General features: G+C 44.7%; 1 protein-coding gene across 2 annotated transcripts in view; it reads left to right on the top strand.

The window, feature by feature from the left end:
• chrm2a (cholinergic receptor, muscarinic 2a) overlaps positions 1–13,614 on the top strand; it is an 84,918-nt gene that overhangs the window by 30,564 nt on the left and 40,740 nt on the right. The window contains exon 1 of one of the 2 annotated variants that reach the window (XM_083794527.1): positions 2,936–2,962. The exons of the other annotated variant lie outside the window; for it this stretch is intronic. The gene's annotated coding sequence lies outside the window, so the exon portion shown is untranslated. Of the gene's footprint in view, positions 1–2,935; positions 2,963–13,614 lie in introns of those variants that run through there. 2 annotated transcript variants of the gene reach the window in all.

Genomic DNA, 13,614 nt, shown 5'->3' with positions numbered 1-13,614 from the left:
TCCTTCCAAGTGCAACCAGGGAAACTCCCCCCTGTCAGGTGTAAAGGAGCAACTTGGACACTGATTGGCATGAAGGAAGCATGAGTTCAAGTCCGTTGCTCTCCCCTTGTCCCCCATATATGGGGACTAGGTTGGTGGAGGGTGTGTAGAGCCCAGGATCACATTAGATGATTGACACAGGGGTGAAAAATGGGTTACAAAATCGTGGGATAAAAAATATATTTAAAGGAATTTGTCTTTGTGCATAGTTCCCATCGAGTTACTTTTCCAAGAAAATACAAGAAAGGGAAGAAGAGATGGTAAGGTGCAGATCAAGGCAGGAAAGGAGAAAGTTTGAGCGCTTTTACCGCAGGAAGTAAATGGTTTCTGATCATTTAGAAAGCTTGTTTCACAAACAAGCACAGCTGTTGGGTTTCTCTTATCTTATTTAAAAGGGCCTCTTTCCCACAAATACATTGCGATTAGTCATAACGTGAATGGCAAGAGCTACTCAGTATATGGCTAATGCTTCTTTGTGCATGCGGCGGGATGCCATGAATACAACCTGGTATCATCACAGCAAATCTCTTTGCCGTTGAACAGATTGACGTAATGTACTTAACGCTGTCGCGCTGCAGACGCAGGGCTTATGCCTTATCTATCGACTCTGTCTCTCTCTCCCCCCGGTTTCTTTTTTAAAGCTCAGGCTGCCGCCTGCCTACCGTTCAAAAGCAGGTGTGCTATAGCTGCCCCCCTCCTCCTCATTCGGTTTGGTAATAGCACAAACCGCGGGGCTTGTTGTGAGACGTTTGTAAGAACCATGCAATGTTTGGTAAAGAGCTTTGAATTCTGCAAGGTGCTGCAACTGAAAATTAGCATTTTAACATGAGACATAGCCCGTTAGGGGCTTGTCTGGGAAATACGACGGTGGGGAAAACGGGAAAACACGCATTAATGCATGTTCGGGGGGTAATGGTCTCAGAGGCGCATGGCTTCCATTTAAGGCACACATATAGGAGCTGAACTCGGACCAGCATTCATTTGCATCAGAGGCGGCTGGAGTCACCCGATAGCCACCATAATTTTCTTTGATTGTCGCATATACCGGTACATGCATTATGTATGTCTACGGTTACAGGTGTTTGAGGGCTTGTGGACTGTATAATTTAAGTATTGATGAAGTCTCAACAGTCCAGATCCTGGGCTTGCGCTAACCTTGAAATGATGTCATTATAAGCTCCCCCCCTTCCTGATTTAGATGGCGTGAGAGTGATTTTGATTCGATTTAATTGAAAAGCATTAAAAACCACTCATGGCTACAGTATTTTGAGGATTTCACAAGAAAACCCATGGGGACTAATTTCCATTGAGGTCCTCTCACATTTAACAGATAATTTAACAGTTACACAAGTGCTCCCTTATCTATCCTAGACTAATATGCCTCTATTTTTGAGTGGTGCAACCACTCCAAGGAACAGCAATGTCCGTGTTAACCTATGTGACTATGTATGTGACTACAGTATGTGACTTTAATGAGTACCAGTAGGGGCGCTGTTGTGCCAGAAACAGAGAGAGAGATAGTGCTGCACTGTTGCCTGCTAATGAGAGAGAGAGAGAGAGAGAGAGAGAGAGAGAGAGAGAGAGAGAGAGAGAGAGACGGATGGGGGGGAGAGAGAGAGAGAGAGAGAGAGAGAGAGAGAGAGAGAGGAGGAGGGGGGGGAAGAGAGGAGAGTTGCACCACTCAGTTCACACAGGTGTGATTTTTCTAATAGAAATGCCTTTATCTGCTGTTTAAAGGACCTCAGATTGGTTGTCAGTGACACTGGTCTCGAGGTCGTTTCACTGTGTGCTCCCATGTAAGTAAATGATCCTTTGCCCACTTTACTTTTAAAAGCGCCAGGATGGCTCACATCTGCTATACACTGCTACACGACTCTGGTGAAACGGTTGTGTGTACCTCGGTTGCCCGAGTAAAACATGTCTTTAAAAATACAGGGACCTCACCATTATTTGATCTTATTCACCATGGGTAATCTGACCATGGTAACCCTTGATCCTACTGGGAGCCAGTAGGAACTGGTTCTGGGATGGGTTCTGGGGCCCCCACCCCTAATATGTCAGTCTTATTCTGAGCCGACTGTTAGCTTGTTTTTGAGGGATTTGATTTCACTAATAATCATTCTGTAATAGAGTTGGATTGCGGCTCTGCAGTATAATTTAGCCGTCTATAACAGGGGTTCTCAACGTTTTTGGCCGGGGACCCCCGGATATGCTTTGGCACTGTCTCTGGACCCCCGCCCCGCCCCCTCCCGACCCCCAATATGAATTGACTGCTACAATAACCTTAATAATAGGGTCATACATACTGCTCACCTTGACTCCGCTGCGTAACTGCTGACCTGTTTTCCCTACTGTTCATATATATAGGTGCCCAAGTTCATGTTTATATTATATTACATGTTACATGTATTTATATATATGTATGTATATAGATATATTATATATATTTATGTTGTATTATGTATTATATATTTATGTTCTGTTTGGCTACTGATATCCATGCCCTCCTGCTCTACTCTTTTGATGTCTTATGATGGTTGTGTTCATCCTGACCTATGCTATCTTAACACGATAGGCTCTCGTTTTATATACATTGCCCAGTCTGGTGTATGTGTCGTTATGTATGTCTTGTTTGTCATGTCTATAAAAACCAAATAAAAACTAATATAACAAAAATAATAGGGTCATACAATACATCATAAATAAATACTGAAACCAGATATAATCATTAGGAAAGGTGTATGCATGTACTTTTATGTAAGGTTGAGAACCCCTGGTCTATAAGATGGTCGGTCTGTGGGTCTGGGGCCAAACTTAAATGATGCAATGGAAGTGCCTACATTTGGTTTCACTTTTTTATCCCCGCCAGGACGGATGACCAAAGGCGACGGTGCAGCATAGGCCATATAGGGGATTCACTCCGGTGAGTCTGTCTGTCTGTCTGTCTGTCCGTCCGTCCGTCCGTGCATGCACCAGTGTCTGTCTGTCTGTCTGTCCATCCGTCTGTAAACACCTAGTCTCAGACACCGTTGGACCGATCAGCGTTTGTTTATAGCGCTACCACGAGGCGAATGTCTGCAAATCACACTTTTGTGCCACTACAGATTTTGTCCAAAACCGCACTCAAATTGGTACACATTATCTACTCTATACTGTATGTAGTCACGTGATCATATTCCTTTCCAATTTACTTCCAAAGTGACTTCCAGAAAATGACACTAATAATAATGAATATACAGCGTCTGCTTGCCGCAAAGCATGATTGCATTCTTGAGAAAAGTTAGCGTTCACGTTGCTGGATCCATCCAGACATGTCTATGAGAAAATCAACCCTGCACACAGATACAGAATGTGCTAGGAGATAGATTGAATATTAGTCTGACTTGCACCAAGTTATTTTACCCCACAGACAAAGACAGGCAAAGATCATGCACACCAGTTACTTTGCGTATTATTTTAGTTTTATTTCTGATATTTATGCATTTTTTATTATTATCATCATTCTGAAATAGATACGTAAGAAACATTTATTAAGAAGAGGATATAAATGATTATATAATTGGTACAGTATATATTTTTTCCTTTTATGAAAAAACAGACCAAAAGATAACCTGCTCAGTGACACCGCATAGAATAAAACAGTAAGATGATGAAATAGTCATGGAAAACAACAGATGTACAGTCAACCACATCAGTGGTATCCTGTCCATTAAGTGCTTCTACGGACGAGGGGCAGCCACACCTTATCAAATTGTCTCTCTTTGTTTTTCAAGAAGTACCTCATTCTTGTAAAAAACTATTTGATGCAAATGAAAACAAGCTTTAAGAAAATATCCTTTCGACAACGATATACAGTATTTGCTCGAGGCCTTTGGCTGCGAGCTACCTCTCCGGTTGAACTTTCCATTGCCATATTAGAACGCAGTAATCATCGTTGGAAGAATAGACTCTTAACCGCATTGAACATATCGGTATGTCTTCCTGACCTCCGTGCAGGACGCGCTGAACTCTCCGGGCCGGGTCATCAGACCGTTCAGATTGGATCTGAGATCGTTGAAATATGTCGTCAGCTCTGAGACCGGCGCGCTCAACATGCGCTCCACGTACTCGTTGCGGTAAGCGGCGATGTTGTCGTCAGAATAGGGGCAGACGGTGTAAGAGCTACGACGACTCGTACGGCGCCTTTGAATCACCTCGGCGCAGCTGAACGTCACTTTCTTCTGCATCTCTTGGTCCTCGAGCCCGCAAGAGGAGGCGAAATATTTAATCCTTCTCCGCAGCCAAAGTCTGGTGGTGGAGATCTTGTGCCGCTTGTACTCGTCCAGCAGCGCGGGCAGTCTCGCCAGGTAGAAGCCGGCGAGGTTGTGGGCGGCGGAGCGCGCGTCCCGGGAGCAGTGCGTCCCGCACGCCGTGTGCTCGATGTTGGCGGCGTGCGCCCGCAGCAGCACGTGGAAGGCCGCTCCGTTCGCCCACTGCTTCAGGTAGCGGCTGGACATCCGCCCGCTCATCATGACGTGGCGCAGGTGCGTCAGCTCTTTGCTGAGAACGCCCGCCGTCGCCCGCGCCTCCTCCAGGTGCCGCGCGGCAGGGTGGCCCACGTGCACGGACATCTGCTTCATGTAGTGGTCCATGGTGACGCGGATGGCGTCCGACTTCTCGTCGTGGAAGACGCGCCGCAGCATCTCGCCCGTGTCCTGCGGCGTCGTCTCCGCCGGCATGGACATCTCCAGGAAGAAGGAGAGGAGGAAGGCGCCGAGCCCCACGGCGTTGGGGACCTTGGTGAAGGGCCCCAGTGCACTGCCCAAGGTGCTGACGTAGCCGGGGAGCTTGTTCAAAGTGTTGGCGTCGGCCAACTTCTCCTTGAAGTACCGCTGCAGGACCACGTCCGAGTCGGGATAGGAGTACTTCCGCAGCGAAGGGTCTATGCCGACGTCGGGCAGCAGGCTGTTCCCCACGTACCTCTGGATGACATGTTGAATCTCGCACGGCAAACGGACCGTGTCATACATCTTGTGCTCACGGGGCTGTCGTGTGCTAGTGTCTGTGTCAGTCGCTACAGCGATCCTTTTAACACTTCCCCAGACCACTCCCCCCCCCCCCCCCCCCCACACACACACACACACTCCCATCAAGGCCGTTAAAAAGAGGAAGCTCTGAAGGTCATTTGAGGACACGTGTTGTGCGTGAGGCAGTGAATGTGAGGGGGCGAGTTTGTTTTTTTGCTTTGACAGCAGCAACTGGAACTGGAAAGGCCGCCCGCCCTTTTCCGAAAAATGAAAACATTCAGTGTCAAGACTAGACTTGTCTAGGTTACAGTGTTTCCCAACCTTTTTTCTGCCAGGGCACACTTTTCATACCCAAAAAATCCCAGGGCACACCTAGATATACGGGGGGTGGGGGGGGTTGTGTGTGTGTATGTATATATATATATTATATATATATACATATATATACAGTTTTTCCACACACACACACACACCACCACACAGCTGCTACAATGTATTTGAAACCAGAACATCATATTTGTTCTCATATACACAAGATGGCAAGTTTTATATATATATTTAACTTTTATTTTATTTTTATATTTATATATTTTATTTCCTGACCTACCAATGCAAATACAATTGCTAATTGCTTTCATCACGTCACGCGTGATTAAAAAAGTTTGAGTACATGCAGTGCACATTGCACGCACAGAAAGTCACTTTCTGACTTTGTCTGTGTTGCGTGTGCCCGTGTCGGTCGCAATCTGGACACGCTGAATCACACATGTTTGTAAACGGCAGTCAGGCAAGAAATACTTCTCCCTAAAGTTCCCATAAAAGTTCACTTGAAAGTTACGTTTGAGAAACGTATAATTATACATTTACGGTATGACAACTGCGAACATTATTATGAAACATGAAGGACCTGGCACCTGGCTACTCTGCTTCTCTCTTGTGTCGTCTCACTCGTCTGCCGTTACTTCTCGACATGCAGTGGACTGAGTGGAGTTGAGCTGTATGTAGCTAGCTCCGCCCTGGCGATTTGTAAGCCCATCTGCACTGCCGCTTTTGCAACACAATGTGGGCTTAAAACAGCAAAAGGCAGGCTGGAACGCGCAGAGGTATTGCAGTGTGTTTTTTTTTATACAGTACGTGCCAGGAGAGTAGGTGATGTCCCCATGTAAACAAAGCCATACATTAGCATTTCTATGGCCGAGACTGGTGGGGATGGGCAAAAACAACCGCAGGCAGCCCAGTATATATTGCTATCGGGGGAGGGTCGGCCGTCTGGGTTACTTTTCTTCCTGAAATTAAAAACGTCCGGGTTTCCAAGGCTACTTTTGTTCAAATCAAACGGTCACACCTGGCCATTTCAAACAGCACACTAAAGTGCCACCGCACACAGGTTGGGAATCACTGGTCTAGAAGACAAGGGGGATTTCTGAGAAATGTGAACGTTAGAGGCATTTTGGGGTAAAAGTGGGGAACTAGGCTTTTTAACATAATTCAAGGGTGCTGAATCTAAAAAGTGCCAAAAATACAGATAAGTAGAACATAAAATAAGAGGGGACCCCTTTGAGTACTAATTTGCATATTTAGGAGTAGGTTTAGCACTAATTAAATTAGAAATGCTGTAATCACATTGTCTAACCCTCAGAACATAGATATAGACACTGTATGTGTCAGTTTAGCTGTTGAAGCTATTGAAGAAATCATTCATAATTGGCAGCCATTTTGTCATGCAAATTAGAAATATTTCACTTGGGAACGTGCATGTTTTTTTCTGATTCAGCACCCTTGAATTATGTCAAATGGCCTGGTCCCCCACTTTTACCACCAAATTCCTCTAATCCATTATATAATCTCTTTATAATAATCTAATATAATCTATATTAATATATAATCTATATATGATATTATTATATATTATAATATATATAATCTATATTAATATAATCTCTTTATAATCTCCTTATAAATATATATACTATATATATAGTCCAAAACGTATAGGCTATACGGCTATAGGCAAATGCTTTTATCACCAACTGCTCCGCAACAGTAGACAGAATCTGAGAACTTTCCACTGGTTCCACTATGGAGTCTGTTTAGGAAGAGATGAGAGGAGGACGTCATTAACAGGTTCAGACCGTACGACGTGTGGGCACGTCATAAGCAATCCACCCGACGGGTAGCGGGGGGTTTGCAGAGTAAAAGCGCCCATGTCTTCCCGGCACCCCGAGATTCTATTTTGACGCCGATTGTCTTAATGTACTAAAATAATTTCACTAGCTGATTCTGAACACATTTCCTAATAATGCTGACTCAACCAGTCAATCCGGTACACTTTCACTTTTAATTTAGATTATATGGACACATTTCCTAGAAATGGTGACTCAACCAGTCAATGCGGTACACTTCCCCTTTCGAATTCAAACATTGTTTTTACTCCCGGTCTCAGGGCGGACACTCTAACCACAAGGCCACTGTCTGGTCTGTCTGGACCACATGCATACAATACAGACCACCTGTAGAAAACCCCTGCAGTACAGTAGATAGTAGATAAGATAGTAGTACTCTGCTATTTTTGAAAAATCGTGAAAATGCTGCACAAATCTTTGAATATCTATTCTTTCAAAGCGAACGTTTTTAACTCAAATCTTTGCTTCTGTGTGGTTCCTGAAATAACATATTTTCAGATGGGGGTCGGTGGCCAATTACATATAATTCTTGGGGTCCTTGACATGAAATATTGAGCACCACTGATATAGAAACATAGGTATTTCATATATGATTTACAAGACATTTTTTTAAATTTCGACGTTAAGTATCAACATGCAACCACAGGGGAGAAAGATATGTAGACTTATGTTAACATAAAAAACCTGAAAGGTGATTTATTTACTGTGACTGGCAATAATCATGCAATAATCCCATCTGGTCCTTAAATCTTGCTGTTATGCAATGCTACACGCAACACAATGGCACTGGCTGTCTACAGATTTCAAATTTACATGAACATCATCTGAGAACTGTTGCATTTGCGGTTGATATATGATGTGTCATACGCTTGAATCCATTTTATGAATTCCAATCTGTCTTATGGATTTCATAGGTAGATTACCGCTGTCATCCACGCGGAACACGCCAAACACAGACACAAATACATTTCCTGAAAGGCACAGGGGATTCATCAAAGCCCGGCACTGTACTGTAGGTATTAACCAGGCTATGCGAGATATGTTCATCATAAATGTATCATTCTTACAGTAATTCATCACACGTAAATTGTTGCAAGGCTGCTGGTTATTTGCCATGCAATTTTTTATTAACCACATAATGAACTCCCATAATGTAATTTTAACCAACAGCACTGTCCATTTTATCTGTTGCTTATGCAATTAATGTTCCTGCCTATAGATCACTAGGCGTTGGATATTACAGATTGTGTGTGTGTGCGCTTGCCTACATGCAGGTGTGTTTTAGTGTGCGCATATTCCGCATAATGCATTTGCATGCATGGTGTGGTGTGGTGTCCACTGTCCAATTACGAATGCAATCCTGCCCATTAGAACTTTCTCTATCAAAATCCAGCAACTTCATTGTCCGACGTCCGATGTCAAGAGACCACACAATAAGACCATCATCTATTTATAGTGGCAAGGAATTGTGATTGTCACACCTGGTACAGTACTGCACAGACATTACTATGCTGCTGCACTATATCCGCTGTAGTTGCATTCGCCTACACGTTATAGAAATACCCTGAAGATGAAACCACTACAGCATTCTTAAAATTCACGGGGGGGATTGGAATGATGCGCTTGTGAATTCCATTGGAACATGAACTGCTGCTGGTATGATGCCATTGACTGAGACAAACAGTACATTATTGTGTTGTCAGTTCAAACGCTGATGTGTTATGTTAGGTGATGATATTGCACTGTATATTTATCCCTTGTTACAGTGAGGACAAAATATATATAGCCAGCAAAATTGAAAGTGTGTGTGTGTGTGTGTGTGTGTGTGTGTGTGTGTGTGTGTGTGTGTGTGTGTGTGTGTGTGTGTGTGTGCATGCGTGCCACAGAAGTACATGTGGCTTTAGCGGCTTTTCGATTGCCGATTGCACATCTATGTACGACGTACTAACAGTCCAACAGGCATTAGTCGGACACCCTACCCAACACCCAAACCCGGCCTAAACCTTAAACTCACAGGAAGTCACGGGTTAGTTTTAACCTGCCACGGGTTAGGTTTAACCTGCCACACATGTCGGGGAGCGACGGTGTTGTCGGACTAATGCCTGCGGGACCGTTAGTATGTCTAACCAATGTATGTATGCACCTCCCTTGAGTGCGTCCTTGCGGTTCACCTGCTGTCGGGTTCCCCTGGCAGAGATTAATTGCAGCAAGTATAGTTCCAGGTGTACTGAATGAGAGAGAGATTGGTGGAAGTACTGTAAGCTTCATACCAATTAGCTAACCGGTGACCCGACAGTGGAATCCACTCATCGCACACCGTACACATACAGTATACCCGTGTGTTGCCTGGTACCTAACCTAATGCATATATGCAACACCAACGCAAAGAAAGCATCATCCATTAACAGTGACAGAGAGCCCACACCATGGTCTCACTGCCCGCGCTGGGGAGGTGTCAAATATGCACGAGGGAGTATAGGTCTGCGTATTGCACACCATCTACGAAGCAATTAATACTAATACAATCATTGTGAGGGTCAAGGACTGGACATACACAGTAAAATACCAGTGTTAATGTAACTTTGAAGAGGGTCACCATTTTGTACAGTCTTTTTTTCAACTATAATTGGTCCCCACCATAGAGTATTAAAAGGATAGAGACTGATCTGGCGCGAAGCTCTACCCCCTCTGCTATTCAGTCAGTGGAAGTTGCTCAGTGGCGTTTTGAAGCACCCGGAGGGACCGTCTATTTCCGCCTTTTTGGGCGCATTTCCGCATTTGACCTCCAAAATTTGGACGTCAAATGCGGAAGTGCAACCGAGCGCTCAATGTTAAAGCCCAGCTGCACAGGGTTTCCTCGTCATGAATCCATGGGTCCGCCTGCAGTCCTTCCTCTTACCACTAGGGCCCAGCGCTTCAACATTGGAGTGCCTAGCTGGCCCCTTGGTCCCCACTGATGTTCTTTATTAAGATGGAGGGCTGTGGGCAGTTCAGAAACCTGCCTCCAGTGACATCGTCGCTAGGCAGGTTTGGACATTTCAAACAAGTTTGCAAACTTTATTATTATTGATGCGAGAACAATGGCTTAACAAGATAATTTTCATGTTAAAACGAGTTATCTTGTTTAAACAAGATAATTGTCTCGTTTAAACGAGATAATATCTTGTTTGAACAAGATAAAAAAAATTCTCCCCATGGCCACTCCAGGGCTCCGTAACATGGTGTGTTTGTTGTAATAATAATAATAAAAATGTACAAAGTAACGTAATGATTATAGTGGAGTACAATAATGATTATAGTGGAGTACAATATTTGCCTCTGAGATGTATAGTGGAGTAGAAGTAAAAGTATTGGAGATTTGGAAATACTCAAAGTAAAGTGCAACTACCTAAGAGTACGGGTACATAATGTAAAAAAAAAGAAGAAAAATCCAAAATGTTTCAGAAAAAGCAGGCGTACAAGCTCGCTCTGTGAGCTCAGATATACAAGCTCGCGCTGTGAGCTCAGATGATGTACAAGCTCGCTCTGTGAGCTTGTATATCTGCTATTTTTGCAAACCACTGATCTAAAGCAGTGTTCTTCTAATCTAAAATATATGTTGCAACACACGCACACACACGCACGCACACACATTCGAGCGGTCTGCAGCTCGGCGACTAGCCATGCATTGAGATGTGTCCACCAGTGTGTGTGTGTGTGCCTGTGGTGGGGCCTCATAGCCATGCATGGTCACGCCTTGGTGAAAATGAATCGCCGTCTCTCACGTGTGCACACAGAAATAAAAACCTGCATGATTTGTCAATTAAGACACACCGAGCGGCGCTGTGTTTGACACGCAGTTTACACATTGCCGCCTTTGCTTTAAATTGATTTTGGTTTTATTATTCCATTATGACCAGTAAGCGGTTGCATTTCATACAACATGCTCGCGGTCTTCCATCGGCAGCGAGAGGTTTCGTTAACATTTACAGCGTGCAAATTGTATTGTGTCACAAAATATGAAGCATCGTATCATTGCATTATTCCTCAGTAGTATTGTTATTCTCCTCTCCTCCTGCAGAGAGAATCCCTGCAATGTGTCCACCTCAATATATTATGAAGCACTTAATTCTGCCTCAGTATTTTTGCTGCTGCTTCTGCAGATGTTTTCAGCCTGCAGTCAGTTATTGACCGAAATGTAGAGCTCAGTGTGGGAAGAGTGTAGGTGTGTGTGTGTGTGTGTGTGTGTGTTGGGGGGGGGGGGGGGGGTATCCAATTGCATTCAGTCGGTGAGAAAGCAGCATTGATCGCACTTAACGTGACAAGACGGAGGAGTCCCTCTTTGGCGCGCTATTCCGGCCGTCTCCCGATGGGGCGTGGCGTACGTGGGCCATGGCAACCGCACAGATTGGTTCCTGCAGCACCGGCCGGGAGCCTATATGAATCAGAAGGCCCTTTGCTCGCCTCTCCTAGCATGGCCGCTCAAAAACACATCCACCAATTTTTCACACTGCTGGAGCTGTGTAAGGAGCCGTGTATCGAACCGACAGCCGGCGTGATTTAAGACGACAAGTAAACACCATGGAAATGAATAGGTCTGCATGCACATTTTGACAGGCTTGAGAAGTCCTTACAGCGCCGGGAATAACAACAACGTAGCAGAGCACATAGTATAATATGTGAGACGGCAGGTACTGTACTGTATATGGAGCCTAGCTACATACCGTACATGGGCATCTTGTGGGATTCTGCTGTGTGCATAATGCAGGGGCAGTGAGTGAGGCTGATATAGGCTCTCCTCACCTTATGATCATCCATCACGTAAAATTGCTTTCTTCTAACATTATGGCTGTCAGGGGAAAATAATAAATGTAGCTGTGCAGAGAGAAACACATGATTACTGGGTAATAATGCCCTAAGGTCTCAGTGCCATGACCTCATTCGGAGCAGCTTGTTGAAAGGAGCCAGTGGAGGCATCATAACATCTTCTTCTGAGGTGGCTACTGTCGTTTTGCACAGCCACGTTGCCCTCGTCGGAACGGTGCGATTCGTTACGATTTTTTCCTTCCTGATTTGAAGAGCAAAAGCCACTTGAACTGCGCTTCATATGGCAATTTGACATGATTCATAAAATAATATTAACTCATCGATTGCGCAAAACGCTCTAAAGCGTTTTATTAATCTCGAGCGCCGTCTGCGCATCACGCTCTAAAGCGTTTTATTGGTGTTTTTACTGTATACTGTACATCAACTTCTCTGACGCCCGGACAACACATAATGTAACACTGATCATCTCCAGAAAGATCCGCTGTGAGATCCGGGAGTTTAAAGCCCCCCACCTCCTGAAAAGAGGCCTGGTCTAACCACATTCCAGGCATGCCGTATCCATTACGACGTACTGGGGAGGCGGCATCGCCGTCCTGCACACGGCATAGACCAACGCAGATCAGGGGATCTAAAATGGAGCTACCCATTTTCTAGTGTGTGTGAAATTTGTGAATACACTCGATTACCCTTCCCCTCCTGTTTCTACATGGTTTCTCCCGAGGCATCTCTCCATCGCATTACAGTTTCTCCCCCCCCCCCCCCACTCATTCACACAGATCCACTCGACACAGCCCTCTCTAATTCTTTCCAACGACAACTCACCGGTCTGCCGCCTCATTCTCGGAAATATAAACCCGTATATAAACCAAGAATAATCTCCAACGGTCGATCGCCATTTCACGCACACGGACAGGTATACGCGAAACGAATGACGTATTCTCGAAGGACCGCCATAGGAGAAGCAGTATACATCTGACCAACTGTCTTTTTTTCGCCGTCGCGTCAGCCATGTTTGGACAAAGAAGCAGTATACTAGGCTAGCAGATATCACACCGTGGAACCCCCCCCACACTGCGAGTTGCGATCGATCGTTTTGCAGTTTGCAATGCTACTCTCATTCTCGGAAAAAAGATTCTCGGCAGTTGATCACCATAATCGCCATAGCGCCTTCGCCAGCCAATTGCAGTGATAAGGCGTCTGGGACGTAATCGACCCGTTTGTAATGGATAACTAATACAATCCTAAGCTGCGGAAGCCATCGTGTTGTCTGTCATTTTGTCGAAATCACAGCCAGCCGGGCTACGCTTATCGCTCCTGTGGTTCATGTCCAGACATGTCGTGGAACCCCCCCCCCCACTGCGAGTTGAGTCGCTCCTGTGGTTCATGTCCAGACATGTCAACCTCTCAAGTCACTGTTATGCTATCAAACGATCTGTTGATTTTGTTTACTGAGACAATGATCACATATGTGCATAGAATCATCATCATCATGACGTTATCATGACAGGCAGATATAAACATAAATAAATTATCATATACATACTACACACTGAATGAAAGCCCTAAATGTCTAATTTTAG

The sequence above is a fragment of the Protomyctophum parallelum genome (genome assembly GCF_964188405.1).
Source record: "Protomyctophum parallelum genome assembly, chromosome: 22".
NCBI lineage: Eukaryota > Metazoa > Chordata > Actinopteri > Myctophiformes > Myctophidae > Protomyctophum > Protomyctophum parallelum.
The sequence above is the reverse complement of the archived record's forward strand: the minus strand, read 5'-3'. Positions and strand labels throughout refer to the sequence as shown.